The sequence below is a fragment of the Trachinotus anak genome, unplaced genomic scaffold (genome assembly GCF_046630095.1).
Source record: "Trachinotus anak isolate AG129_WGS33_773 ecotype Australia unplaced genomic scaffold, CSIRO_AGI_Tana_v1 ptg000003l, whole genome shotgun sequence".
NCBI classification, from domain to species: Eukaryota; Metazoa; Chordata; class Actinopteri; order Carangiformes; family Carangidae; genus Trachinotus; species Trachinotus anak.
The window spans coordinates 25,360,798-25,372,660 of record NW_027273854.1 but is presented as its reverse complement, the minus strand read 5'-3'; positions in this window follow the sequence as shown (position 1 = coordinate 25,372,660).

Here is an 11,863-nt window from a genome sequence, read left to right as displayed (position 1 = left end):
AGGTTCTGATCCAGTTTCAGGTTTATAAAATACACAGATTCATTAATGCTGCATTAATCAATATTGTTATATTAAGTAAATAATAGTGTGTAATGTGATCACCTGTAGTGATTAACTAGACAGTTTTTCCTGATCTCTACAGAGTGTTTTTGTAACGCCTCCTGCCGGCGACAGCATCATGTTTGCGGACTGTCCGCCTGTACATCAGTCTCTTTCTTGTGAATGCGATATCGCCTTGAGGGAACTTCTTCAAATTTAACACATTCATTTTGACTCATGTATGAATTAATTACAATTTTACGGTCAAAGGTCAAGGTCACTGTGACCTCTGCCATAACTCACAAATTCACACAATTGTTTACACAATTTTACCCATGTTTATAATGATAAAATGAAGCGATGGCATTTTTTTTTATCCACATGGTCAAAGATCAACTTCACTGTGACATCATAATGTTCAGCAAAAATGCCTCTGCTTATGATTCAGTGACCATAGAGCTGCAAGGTGGTAATTCTTCTTGTCTTTCAGCTCATTGTTTCAGTTTTCTGGAAACAATGTTACTGTTTTGATTCAGTCTAACTGCTCACTTCAGTCTCATCTGGCTCCGATAAACCTACTGCCCACTGCCTGCTCAGCACTGAACAGCAGACAGACAAAGTTAGAGATCAGCTGGTAAACACAGAGGAGCGTTTAGCAGCTGAAGAGCCAAATGGAGACTAAACCAGAGGAGACTGAATACTGGACGATGTTTCATGTTGCCAGAGACACAGCTCAGAATAACTGCTAATGTTGCTCTGTGTCTGCTGAATGTACGATGAACAGCTTCGTTAAGATCTTTAAGATCCAAGATTAAATAAAATACATAAAATCCTTTTTGCCACCCACTGAAGATTGTTTGGGGGGGAGACAGTGTGTTTTTGTCAAACCTGTTTCCTTGAAATGATGTTTACATACTGCTAATTTTTAATGGCAACTATGTTTTAGGAGAATGTAATGCGGGCCATGTTATCATGATATGTGATCATGATAATGAGGAAACATTTTTAATGATTGTATCTACATCTGAGAGTCTAAATATTCAGTAAAATAAAACCTGTGGTTTAAAAAGCTATAACACATACAGTTGTTAAAGGAGTTGGTTCATCCATACTTTAAGGGAAAGCAGTGATACATACCTGAGTTTATGGGTGTGTGAGCATTTATCAGCTATGGACACATTATCAGTTGCATCATGGGAAATGTAGAATCCATCTTTTTTAAGGCTACATAGGACAGTCAGGATATCTCCAACAATTTTACATGTTTTTTAATCTGTCTCCTCCAAGTTCCACAGCTTTATGTATGAGCAGCACTCTATTGCTAAAGTACAGGCCACTGCATTAAGAATTTCATTTTACAATAACATAACATAAAAATAGATAAGTGAGTTAAAAAAAATATTTAACACTGATAGTTTTCATAGGGTCCACTTGTTAGGTAGAAATCACTTCCAGTGAAAACTGTTAATTGTCATTTAGCCCAGAGAGGCAAAATTCTCACAGAACAATTTCTAAAAATCAAACCAAATAAAACCAAGACTACATGAAATTTTCCACCATTCCGTCATGATGGAGACACAGCTAGTAAAAAAAACTCTGGTTAAGTGTAACTAAAATAAAAAAAACTGTCTTCTATGTGAGTCTCTACTGTTCATCGTATCATCTTACAACTGCCAGAGGGACCCTCATTCTCAAGGTGAGACCACTGGTAACGCTGGACCACACTGCCTCAAGTGGTTGGCTGTGTGTGTGTGTGTGTGTGTGTGTGTAAGTATGTGAGAGAGAGAGAGAGAGAAAAGGCCATAAAGTCTCTCTCTCTCTCTCTCTCTTTTTGGACAGAGAGATCTGAGGGATCAGTCCCTCCCTAAAATCCCACCAGTGGCTCTGGATGAGTTGTGTCTGTCCTTCATGTTCTTCAGTGTGAAAGCTGCTGCCGCGGTTTCAGTTTCCAGGCCATGTCTGAGCTGCCTGGGACGCCATGGTGGACCGGGTTGTGTATTCATGACTCACAGCTTTGGAATTGGGTGTGGTGCTGTTCGCTTAACCATGAAGGTGTTTTTGTGTCTGATTGACAAGTGAATTGGACTGTGAGTTTACCTACTCCTCCTTTCCTTCATTTTCTATTTTCCCCACTCCTTTTATACCTGACCCGTCACCTGCTCACCTCCCTCCTCTCTCTCTCTCTCTCTCTCTCTCGCTCGCTCTCTTTCTGTTGCTCTTTAGTGCACAGAGCAGTTCTGTTTCTTAGTAAATTATTGTGCAAGTTTAAAGTGACTTTCTGAAATTTAACTGAATTAAAATGTCAGCAGGGCATTAGTGAGTTCAGCATGTCATGGACAAACTTAGAGAAATAAAAGCTCTTAATCTACTTCATTTTTGCTCTTGAATGAATTAATGAGTACTGCACATAAATATAATGTCAATATTTTATCATTTTAACATGTCAAAGATGAGACAAAGTTTTTTTAAATCTGAAGTATATGCACGTTTTACTTGAAAAATCCAATTAACAAAAATTAACTAATATTATAGGCTATCTATTCAGGTACCATCTTGTGAAAAAAAACACTAACACTCTGTGTTAATTGTAGGAATAAATCATAGTAGAGGAAAGTGTGGAGAGAATGAAGGTAGTGTAGGATTAAGTTCCCTTTGGGTTTTGCAATGTGTGTCTTTTTGAACCTGTGCTTTGGCTCTTTTTTTAATTGCTTTTACTGGCCCCTGTCTTGTCTTACCCAGTATACATATCTTGTGTAAATGGCAAACAGTGAAGCAGTATTAATGTTCAACTTGGAAGAGATGTGGAAAAAGGTACATGCCACATATTTGAAAAATGTGACATCAGTTGCCAAATTACAGCTGTTGCTCCTTATAAGCAGTGTTGTCTCTTCCTTCCTCATTTCCTCCGGTAAAGCTGGTGGCTCGTTCCCCAGAAGAAGGCTGTGTAGGGCTGGGCATGAGAGAACACTGCACTGTTACACAGACAGACACACGAACACACAAACCAATCTCCAATTATAGTAGTAGGTTAGTGGGTATAGCTATTCATACTAGAATCAAATCATTACATAACTTCAGAAAAAGTTTCATATACCTGCTGCTGAAAAAAAAAAAAAAAAAAAGATGAGTCAAAATTTTGACATATAATTTGGAACCAGGATCATTTCAGGAAATTCTATTTAAATGAGGGAAAAATATTAGAAATATTGTATAATAATTCAAATAAGGATGTAAAAGTGTACATATTAATGTTACTAAATCTATAGTTCATACAACGCATACTGATGACAACAGTAATTGTATGTTAAACAAGAAATAAAATCCACAAATTTGATTTAAGTTCCTGTGATTTTTATAACTCTCTTATTTCCTTCCTTGAGTCAGTTTAAAGTATAGTATATTTCTTTCATTTATATATGGGGGAAAAAACAGACCTTACTTTACAAACCTGCAAAGTAAGTGAGGAACACATGACATTGAAGTACATCTGCTTGTGTACTGTATATGAAATACAGTAGTCTTCCTGACTGAACTTTCACTGAGCTTCATTCGTTTATTACATGTCACACTGTACGTGATCAGTCAAATAAAATCTTTACATTAACATTAGTTGTGCACTATTAGATGGATCCCCTGCTCCAGTAGGGAGACCTGAGGTCCACAGATGAACCTATAACCTGTAGTTAATAAAAATTCTTACATAGAGACATTACAACATGGAACCTGATGTTTCAGATGGGACATCTGGCTGCAGGACAAGTGAAGTCTTTAAGGTATCAAAACACTTTACAAACATTATTTGTTATTTAAAGTCTGTTCTAGTTTAATTTTTTTAAAGTATTCATATCATACAGGAGCACAGAAATCATATTGACATTACATTACCACATTTTGTCAGTTATGATGAAACTGTGATGATGTTGGTAAAAGGGTGTGGGAGAGTTACTTAAAACTTTTTTTCACTGGTGTAACTGACAGTAACACGGTACAATTAAACTGGGTCACGTGCTAGAAAACACAAAAAACTTTGCTTAATGTTGGTTAAATGTGAGTAAACAAGACATTTTTAGGCAAACACAATATTAACAATAACTTTCATCAACTGAAACCACAAAGACAAGTCAAAGCTCCAACACATCGCTCTGCTATCTATCCTGACTGATTGGCTCTGTGCGGTATGATCTGTCAATCACAAGGTAGCCATGCCCTAAAATGTACCCTATTTTATTGTCTGTTTTACACTAGGTAGGACCATAATTTTCAACATGAACATCATGCTATATTGAAGAAGACTTGAAACCTGCCTCTGAGCCACAAACTCATTAGGGAAACATTTAGTCAGGTAATAAAAGAAGTGGTCATTTTCCCATAGACTTCACTACAAACAGACTTCTTTTTGCAACCAGTGGGGGTCACCCACTAAGAAAGAATGCAGATTTATGGTACTTCTGCATTGGCTTGACTTTTCAGACCTTGAGTCTACGTCCATTTTTTACACAGTTTATGGTCTTCCTCTCTCTAGATAAGCCATTAGTGGACACCAACACTGTGATCAAGGACAACTAGATCTATTTGACTGATGACCGAAGATGTTCCCATGTTTCACTCATGGCTATCTATTTTCATCTTAGGAAACCCTAAATTGCACAGTGAAAAAGGCCTTAAATTTAGGGAAAGATTGTGGCTTCTGTTAATAAGGAGGTGAATGATAATTACAGGTCTGTTGACCGGGGGAGCATATTACACGCCCATCCACTACCTCGACCTCCACACCCTTACTTTTCACCTCACTACATTAAGGATGCACCCTGTTTCCTGCAGTGGCACTGACATCTGGCACCAGGTGCACATTTTAAATAATGGAGTAAAAATGTAAGGCTTAGAACTAGTGGGAAATTATGCGTGGATGCATGTACAGTTGAAACCAGAAGTTTACATACACTATATAAAAAGGCACATAACCTTTTTTTTCTCACCGTCTAACATTAAATCAGATTAAACTTTTCCTGTTTTTGGTCAATTAGGATTACCAAAATTATTTCTATTTGCTAAATGCCAGAATAATGAGAAAATGATTTTTTTAGACAATTTTTATTACTTTCTTCAAAGTCAGAAGTTTACATACACTAAGATTACTATGCCTTTAAAAAATTTGGGAAAGCCCAGATGATGATGTCATGTCTTTGGAAGCCTCTGATAGGTTTATTGACAACATTTGAGTTAATTAGAGGAACACCTGTGGATGTGTTTTAAGGTACACCTGAAACACACTGCTTCTTTGTGTAACATCATGGGAAAATCAAAAGAAATCATCCAAGATATCAGGAAGAGAATTGTGGACTTGCGCAAGTCTGGTTCATCCTTGTGTGCAATTTCCAGATGCCTGAAGGTGCCACGTTCATCTGTTCAAACAATTATATGCAAGTATAAACACCATGGGAATGTCCAGCCATCATACCGCTCAGGAAGGAGACGGGTTCTGTGTCCCAGAGATGAACGTGCTTTGGTCCGAAATGTGCATATCAACCCAAGAACAAAAGCAAAAGACCTTGTGAAGATGCTGGCTGAAGCTGGTAAGAGTGTGTCATTATCAACAGTGAAACGAGTCCTGTACCGACATGGGCTGAAAGGCCACTCTCCCAGGAAGAAGCCATTACTCCAAAAGACACATAAAAAAGCCAGATTACAGTTTGCAAATGCACACAGGGACAAAGACCTTAATTTTTGGAGACATGTCCTGTGGTCTAACGAAACTAAAATTGAACTTTTTGGCCATAATGACCATCGTTACATTTGGAGGAAAAAGGGGGAAGCTTGCAAGCCTGAGAACACCATCCCAACTGTGAAATATGGGGGTGGCAGCATGTTGTGGGGTTGTTTTGCTGCAGTATGGACTGGTGCACTTCACAAAATAGATGGCATCATGAGGAAAGAACATTATGTGGAAATACTGAAGCAACATCTCAAGACATCAGCCAGGAAGTTAAAGCTTGGGCGCAAATGGGTTTTCCAAATGGACAATGACCCTAAGCATACTGCCAAACTGGTTACAAAGTGGCTTAAGGATAACAAAGTCAATGTTTTGGAGTGGCCATCACAAAGCCCTGATCTCAATCCTATTGAAAATTTATGGGCAGAGCTGAAAAGGCATGTGCGAGCAAGGCGGCCTACAAACTTGGCTCAGTTACACCAGTTCTGTCAGGAGGAATGAGCCAAAATTCCTGTAAACTATTGTGAGAAGCATATCCAAAACGTTTGACCCAAGTCATATAGTTTAAAGGCAATGCTACCAAATACTAATGAAATGTATGTAAACTTCTGACTCTCAAGAAAGTAATAAAAATTTGTCTAAAAAATTATCTCTCTCATTATTCTGGCATTTAGCAAATAGAAATAATTTTGGTGATCCTAATTGACCAAAAACAGGAAAAGTTTAATCTGATTTAATCTTAGACGGTGAGAAAAAAAAGGTTATGTCCCTTTTTATATGGTGTATGTAAACTTCTGGTTTCAACTGTATGTACTATATATGGGTATTATGAAATTCAAGAATTATTTTATTCAGTGAAAGATTGTAAGAAAAACCCTGTGATGACAGGCATGATAACAAATGCTTGGGGGGGGGAAATTGTGAGAAAGTCAAACCATTTTCTTCTCTCTTTCTTTTGTTCCATTTCTTTCTCTCTCTCTCTCTCTCTCTCTCTCTCTCTCTCTCTCTCTCTCTCTCTCTCTCTCTCTCTCTCTCTCCATTTTTCCCTCTAACGTCTGTCTCTCTATCTCTTGTTCTGCCAATGAAAACAGAACATACTTCAGTATAGAAGACTCCATTCATAGAAACTTGGCAGCTCTCTCTACAGCCTCTCTGCCATGGGCTCATATCATCCCTACCTCCCCACTCCCTCTTTCCATTCCTCATCTCTCTCTCTCCCTTTCACTCTCTCTCTCTGTCTATCTATTCCTTCAAGTACCTCTGGTGTGTTTGCTATATAAACATGCTGCATCCCAGAGGGGTGGTGCTGCAGTGCTGAACCACCTGATTAGCATGAACACAAATTATAACCACAGCTTTCCGCCCTCTCGCTGTGAACAACGATACCATTTACTGCTGATACTGTTCAGCAGTGTTGATGTCGATTCAAACACACGAGACACATGCACACTTTGTTAATGTGTGCGCTGACAGGCTTCTGTCATGTAAGCCATATGGAGGGGTTAATGCTTTGCTCCACTCTCACTGATGTGGTAACATGTTAAATACTGCTGCAGACATGAAATCATGTTGCATATTCATCAGTGTAAATAGCCACATTTAATTCAAACACTGCTGTATATCTGTGTGTTTGTACGGAGTGTATCTGTTAGTGTGTGTTGCGGCATCTTGTTAGCTTCCTCCTGACATGGTTGGCTAGATTCTCATAGTAAACAAATCTGCCATTCCTAAACTGTGCTGGGAGACACAGTGGTGCTCTGTCTGACTGTCCAACACGGAGTTCGGACACTTGCTCAACCAACAAACTCACAAGGAGGAGAATCATATTTTATCAACCTGCTTGTTCATCTGTGGCTCCACACATAATAGAACACATCAGAATCCAATTTTGATCATCTAGCATATTAAACTTCACAGGGAAGTTTGCTGTCTCCTTTGACCTTTGACCTCTGACTTTGCATTGTTTGTTGGAAGTTGGTCTGAGAGACTAAAATTTTAATGAATTGCATGTTCTGGAAATATCTGACAAAACTGATTTATTTGTAAGGGGTCCATATGAAATTCAAAGGTTATGATTTGATTTACTGTATTTATTGTATGTGTTGGGTCAAAGGTGAGCTATGGAGTTCTCCTATAAATAAACAAAAGTTATTTTCACAGTCAGTGTTACACACTTAAATGCAGTTTGTGTGTCCCTGAGGTGTAACAAACCTTCTCAGGATCTTAAATCTAGTATTAGTATCTAGTAGTAGTTTACATTCAGGTTTTCGTGCTAGCAGCCTTTTCCCTCCTTCATCCACATGCTTTTCTTGACATGTTGATGGTTTAGAGAATACTGTCAAGAAAATGTCAAGAAAATAAATATTTTATATATGTATACAAGATATTTGAATTGCCATGTATTTGGTGAAAACTATACCTACAGCTCTATCTCTGTGTTTGCTGTCAGTCTCACCTGTTGCATCTGCCCTGGCTGTCAACTGGTGGTCCGTTGTCAGAGAGGCAAAGAAAGATCTGATTCTGTTTCTTTCTCACTCACCAGCAGACAGAAAGGCATTCTGGGAACTATAATAACCACCGATTGTATTTGACCAAGGAGAATAAATGACAATGCTCGATTCCAGAGTAACTGCTGGAATGAACTGAGCCTGTGACTCTGACCTCACTGTGACCCTCTAAAATCACCATGACCCCGCAGTGACTCCGCTGTGACATCACTGTGACCCTGTCGTGACCCCACTGTGACCTTTCGATGACATCACAGTGAAATGAAAATGCTTCATCAAATGCTTTGACTTGTCAGAGACAGGCCTCGCCCACTTTGACCTGTAATCCAATCAAGAGGTTACTTTATCATCATGGGGGTGGAGTCTTCAAAGAGCAGCAATGAGCAGCTTGCGTGAGCAGGCATTCTTTGATCCAAGCCTACATCCTCTCTGTGTTTCCTCCCCAGTCGCTGTGGGAATGGTCTCCTTCGACCTGTGACCTCCTCCACACCTGGCCTGTGAGCTCAGAGCTTCCTGAGCGCTTTGATCACATTTTGATGAGTCATGTGACCACACCTTTGCCTCAGGGGTGGGAAGAGAGCCAGTCAGGTGTACAGTGGACACACAGGCAATACTAGGACTCTGTGTGTGTGTGTGTGTATGTGTGTGTGTGTGTGTCTATGTCTTTATGAGTGCGTGTGTGTTTCCGTGTATGTGTATCAGTGAGAATATTAGAGTCATAACCTTTCACTGACACTTGCACCTGTTACACTGTGATCGGATTGGCACAGGTCGTTGCCATGGTAAAAATCGTTTCTCATTTACATAGATTTCACCTTTCTTCTGATCTGCTGGGAACTGGGAACAGACCAGTACAAACAGTTCACTACCTTTCACACACACAAACGCGCATATACACTCACACACACAAATAATTGGCACCTATACATTCATAAAGAGGCTCCACCTACCACTTTTCTTTAGTGTTTAAAACATAGCACACACACGTACACGCACATGCACACATTCATGATACATTTATGTATACAGCCATACAAATACACTCAACCGTAGCGACACACAAACGCATTGTTTGTGCGTCTCGTGTGCATGTGTGTGCACATGCTTACGTGCGTGTGTATGTATGTATTAGCTAACAGGGCGGTGTCTGTTAGGATTAGGTGTCGCCATGGCATCCCTATGCATGCATGTGTGCGTTTCACAACGACATCATCATGCTACGTCCCTCCCCTCGCCAACCTGTCGCCACATGAACGCCAAACGAGCCGACCAATGGGATCACGCAGAGCTTTTTTTTCTGTAATCTCTGACTTACATCATTCTTTTGAGAGGGAGTGGGGAGGGGGATTTGCCCCCCCACCTTCTCTCACTGCCCTCTAGCTCATCCCAACACTGCCCCCTGGTGTCTGGTCTCTATGACTGACACTGTCTTTATCCTCCTTTTTCCTTCTCCTCTCCTGTGTCGCTCAAGCTTCCCAGTAAATAAGGTTTGTTATTACCTGTTTGCTCTGCCTCCATACTTCTCTCCTCATTTTCCTCCTCTTCCTTTCCATTTTCCTTTTCTTTCATCCATTCTTTTTCCCTCTTTCCTCATTATCTGCTTGGCTCTTCTCTTATCTCTTCCCTTTTCCTCTATTCTTTTTCTCCTGTCTCCACAGTTTTTCCTCCACTTTCTTTCTCCACCATACCTTCACCTCCTCCTGTGCCTCTTCCTCTAATCTCCTCTCTTCTCAAAGGTCATGGGGAGGTCAGAGTTTGGAGGGAGTTCACCGTCTACTCCCCTCAGCCAATGACCGATCACTTCCTTTTTAGACCAGAGAGAGACAAATGAACAGCGCGCGTGTGTGTGTGGGCGTGAGAGAGTTTGTATGGGCAAGCCTGTCTCCTGGAAATTTTTTCTGCACTAACCTGAAACAACAACTACATTTTGTTAGTTATCGCCAGCTGGATAATGTTCGGGGGTAACTTTTTTTTTTTTTTTTTTATGAATAAAGTGCTGCATTAACACCGACAGACCCATTAGGAGGTGGTTTGGGTGGATGGCAGGCATGTAATGTACAGAAGTGTCACACCAGAGACCAGGTTTTGCATCCGTAGTCCCATCTGTGTTTAGGTTTATAAATGCCGTTTGGTTGAGGATAGGCTGTAAATAAACAGGCTGTATCTGGATTTTTCCATATTAAACCACCTTAATCAAGTGTTGTGAGAGTCTACACACAACAATAAAAAAAGTTTAATGATGCTATAGTCACTACAAGATAAAAACATATTTTACTACAAACTTTTTTTTTTCAGTGAAAAACATATTTGTTGTCTGTGAATATTTTACTGATACATTCAGTATCAACATATTTGTGATGTGCCAGATACATAAATTAACAACTTATCCTCATTATGTTGATAGAAAATGTAATCCAGGTGCAGCTGCAAAAAAAAGGGGGAAAAAATATCACATCGTTGTGTATTTTTAGGATAAACTGATTAAATGATTGATTCAATGAATGAAAAAATAAGAAAATTGGCTATTAATTTCAAGTTATAAAAAATTTGATGTTAGTTAAAATGAAGTCTGTCAAACACCAGGCCTGCTTTTCTTGTGACAGTGCATCTTTCACATGATTCCAGTGGGTTTTTAAATTGTATATTTGGCTCAGGAATTAAGAACATAGTCTCAGTTTAATCGAAAAATTCAAAATGATCAAATTTGGAGATTCATGGTTTTCTCTAGACAGTCCAGTACAGTATAGTACAGTACAGTGTGGAGATTAACTTTTTTTTTGTACATAGCATTAATTCAGCTGTTAGACATAGTGGGGTATTGTACAGTGTTCTGTTGAATGATATACTTGGTATTTTGTCAAACCACCTCATACTGTATAAATACTCAGATAGAGGGTCTATTTTTATTTGATTTTTTTTTCACATCATGTTTTCCTTTGGCTGATCTTTGACACTATTTATTCATCAGATTTGTAACTGCTTATTCAAATATGTCTTCACTCAGCAAAAATGCTAATTTAAAGACATTGAACTCCAAATACTTCCAGAATCAGTCTGAGGAACACCAGGTGTTATTTGTGCATATGTTTGTTTGAAAACTCTCAGGCTGTGTTAAACCCCAGACTCTCAGTAAAATACGGAGGCTGTGAGCTCAGTGGGTACATGTCTGTTCTCTGTGTGGTAATAATGTGGAATCAAATTGTCACACTGACACTCAGTGTTTTAATAATAACTTTAACAAGGTGTTAAATGAACAGACACACATAACAATACAATACACAATCTCATGAGGTGGAGGCACACGTTGTGTGTGTCTGTGTGTGTTGGATGGTTGAAGGAGACCCCTGCTGCCCTCTTGATGACCCAGTTGCCAGTTCAAGTTCAGTTCAGGAGTTCACAGCATGTTCACTGTGCATGTGTGTGTGTATGTGTGTGTGTGTTAGTTTATCACCACAAAAAAAGGAACAATGTTTTGATGCTCACTCCCCAAAAGGTCCTACACACAACACATTCACAGATCAGGTGCACAATGAGAAGCAATAAATAAATACATAAAAAAAAGAAAAAAGGGGGTGGGGGTGGGGGGGTGGGGGGTGGGGGGGGTGGA